The following is a 4,139-nucleotide window of genomic DNA, read 5'->3' on the forward strand; positions in this document are numbered from 1 at the left end:
CCAGACAAACTTCAAAGCAGCGACAGGAACGCAGGAGCTGAGTTGGAAAGGTCACTGAGTGTTCAGAGAGAGAGAGAGAGAGAGAGACAGAGACAGAGAGATACTGGGAGACTTACATGGAGAGAGACATGCAGAAAGAGATACATGGAGAGTGAGACAGAGAGAGATACATTGAGAGTGAGACAAAGAGAGATACATGGAGAGTGAGACAGAGAGAGATACATTGAGAGTGAGACAAAGAGAGATACATTGAGAGTGAGACAAAGAGAGTTACAAAGAGAGAGCAACAGAGAGAGATACATGGAGAGAGCAACAAAGAGAGAGTGCTATATGGAGAGAGCAAGACATATAGATGGTTACACTGAGAGAGAGAGAGAGAGAGACAGATACATGGAGAGTGAGACAGATAGAGAGTTACTTGGAGAGTGAGACAGGCAGGCAGACAGAGATACATGGAAAGAGCAACAGAGAGAGAAATACATGGAGAGTGAGACAGATAAAGAGAGTTACATGGAGAGAGAGAGAGAGAGAGAGAGAGAGAGAGTCTCTCTTCCTGACAATAAATCATAACAATTCACGTCTAGAGGAAGAAACACTTCATTAAGTTTAATCGGAAAGTTTATTTCAGGTCTGAACTCAATTTTAACCTGCTTCTGATTTGTCTGTAAAATGACTGCTTCCCTTAAACTCTTAAACTTGCATTATTTTTACTGTTCTTGTTTTATATTGCTCTTACATCTGATTGGTTAAAATGTTTTAAGTACTGAATGAGAATATTTACAGTAAATAGCAGTAAATAATTTTAAGGAGCAAATCTCATGTGATTATATCAGGTTTAAAACAGTAGAAGTGTGTGTGTGTGTGTGTGTGTGTGTGTGTGTGTGTGTGTGATGTGCACTCTAGTCTGGGTGATGTACACTAAAGCCTGGTGTGCCCGTTTGCTTTCTTTCTGTTTTATCAAGTACAGTGCTGTGAAAAAGTATTTGCCCCATCTTTATTTCTTCTGTTTGTGTATATCTTATATACTAAATATCTTATATGTCTTATCTATATCTTATATACTGTACATCTTATATACGAAATAGTTTTAGATCTTCTAATGAAATAAAACATCAAACAAAGGCAACCTGAGTAAACACACAATACAATTTTTAATTATTTATTCTTTTATTGAACAACAACAAAAAAAAAAAGTTATCCAACACCTATCTATCTCCAAAGTGAAAAACTAAATGTCCCCTTAAACTTAAAATCTGGTTGTGCTACCTTTAACAGTAATAACTGCAACCGAACACTTCTGACAGCTGGAGATCAGTCTTTCACTTACTTCTAGGACTAGGACTTACTCCTATGCTCTGGATCATTGTCTTGCTGCATAATTCGGTTGCGCTTGAGTTTCAACCTACAGACTGAAGATCGGATATTCTCCTTTAGGATTTTCTGGTAGAGAGCAGAATTCATGTTTCTCTCAATTACTGCAAGTTGCCCAGGTCCTGAAGGATTAAAGCATCCCCACACCATCACACTACCACCACCACGCTTGACCATAGGTATGTTGTTCTTTTTGTAGAATTCAGTGTTTGGTTTACGCCAGATATAACAGGACTCCTGTCTTCCAAACAGTTCCACTTTCGACTCATCAGTACACAGAACAATGTCCCAAAAGGTTTGAGGATCATCAAGGTGTGTTTTGGCAAAATTCAGACGAGTCTTAATGTTCTTCTGGGTTAGCAGTGGTTTTCACCTCGCCACTCTTCCATGGATGCCATTTTTGCCCGGTGTCTTTCCGATAGTGGAGTCATGAACAGAGAACTGTATTGATGTAAGAGAGGCCTGTAGGTCCTTTGATGTTGTCCTTGGCTCTTTTGTGACTTGCTGGATGAGTCGTTGCTGTGCTCTTCAAAGGATTTTGGAAGATTGACCACTTCTGGGAAGATTCACTACTGTGCTGAGTGCTTTTCCATTTGGAGATAACAACTCTCACTGTGGTCTTTTGGAGTCCCAGAGCCTCTGAAATAGCTTTGTAACCCTTCCCAGACTGATGTCAGTCACCTTCTTCCTCATCTTTTCTGGAATTTCCTTCAGTTTTGGCGTAGTGTGTTACTGAGTAAGACCTTTTAACCAACTTCATACTGTTGAAAAAGTTCAATTTAAGTGTTGATGTGATTTAACAGGGTTTGCAGTAATCAGGCCTGGTTGTGTCTAGTCCAACTGAACCCCATTATTGAATGCAGTTTCATAGATTTGGGGAATTAGTAACTACAGGGACAAAAACATTTTCACACAAGCCCAGTTGGTATTAGACAACTTTTTTGTTGCAATAAATATCATTATCATTTAAAAACTGTATTTTGTGTTTACTCAGGTTGCCTTAGTTTTATCTTAGATTTAGTTTTAATTTCTGAAACAATCTGGTATGAGATATACACAAAAACAGAAGAATTCGGAAATACTTTTTTCACAGCACTTTATATTTCACATTTGTGTGGATTGTATTAATGTTCATCTTAATCCACTTTTTAAAAGTGAGTGTAAACACTTTAAACGACGTCAGCGCCACTTGCTGGTGGAGAAGGGAAATGATTACAGTGTGTAAGAACAGCACTGTCTCTTTCTAATCACAGACAGAACAATTACATCACTGAATAAGACACGTTGAACCAATTTGATTTGCCATAACAAATTTTTATTTTTTTTTAAATTCCATTTAGTTTTCTGATGAGTTTTGAAAAGCACTTACGTTGTACTGTCAAAAATCAGGAATAAGCTTCAAGGAAAATAAGGAACATAATACTATGAATATACTAATAAACACGGACTGATATCTCAGTCCTGTGAACAAAGGCACTGATGTTTGCATGACCTCACTTTTCCCACCAGCATCTAATGAATTAGACACTTAATTAGTACAAGAGGCCTAGCTATGACAGCCGCAAACACAATCATGGTTTTAGCAGATTAACAGATGTCAGGTTCCTCATTGGTCACTCCTAGGACAAAAAAAAAAAAAATTCCTTTAATTTTGCACTGAAGTTACAAAGCTATATAATAAGTAAAGTAACTGGTTATAGTCATCATTTTGGATTTTTATTTTTCTTTGAAAACTGGATTTTTCACTGGATCTTTTTTATTTTAAACGTAATGGATGTGCTTTGTAAGCATTGTGAGGCTCATTTTCTGGTGAGGGAATGACTGTTTATAGCTGCTATAATTTAAATGATAACAGGAACTACACTATACAGTCAAAACTTTGGAAACCTGACCATCACACTGCCTGTTGAACATCCCATTCCAGTTTTACTCCCCCTTTCCTGTTATAACCTCCACTCTTCTGGGAAGGCTTTCCACTAGATTTTGGAGTGAGGAGGCCTGGTGTTCAGTCGGCATTCCGATTAATCCCAAAAGTGTTGAGTGGGGTTGAGGTCAGGGCTCATGGAGGTCACTTTGTGTCCAGGGGCACTGTCATGCTGGAACAGGTTTGGACCTCTCAGAACCAATGGGAATGGGAAATTGTAATTTTACAGTATACAGAGTCATCCTAGACAATTGTGTGCTCCAAGCTGATGTTGCCAATTGTAGCAACAGTGATGGTCAGGTGTCCACACACTTTTGGGCATATGGTGTAACTTGTCTTGTGGACGTTCCACAATGTCACATGCAATGATAATGCTTAAACATATGATGTGTCATTCTTTAATAAATTAAGTTTTAATTGATGATAATTTGCTGTGGGTAAGAGAAATAAAGTGGTAACAGTAACTTTGCCTTGTGTTGGGCCACATAACACCACAAAAATGCAACATATATATACACACACACACATACATATGTATATACATATACACACACATACATATGTATATACATATACACATACATATATACACACACACACACATATATATATATATACGCATACACATACATATGCGTGTGTGTGTATACACACGTATATAGTAAATACAAAGTAAATATCATATTTGCTGCTTACTGTTCTTTTGTTACAAATACACTACCCTACCCCCCCGCCCCCGCCCCGCCCCGCTCCGCCCCGCCCCGCTCCGCTCCGCCCCGCTATTTTCGTCTTCCGGTTTTAAAATCTACATCGTGGCTACGTCACAGGCAGTGACGTGGCAGTG

The sequence above is a fragment of the Ictalurus furcatus genome, chromosome 23 (assembly GCF_023375685.1).
Source record: "Ictalurus furcatus strain D&B chromosome 23, Billie_1.0, whole genome shotgun sequence".
Taxonomy (NCBI): domain Eukaryota; kingdom Metazoa; phylum Chordata; class Actinopteri; order Siluriformes; family Ictaluridae; genus Ictalurus; species Ictalurus furcatus.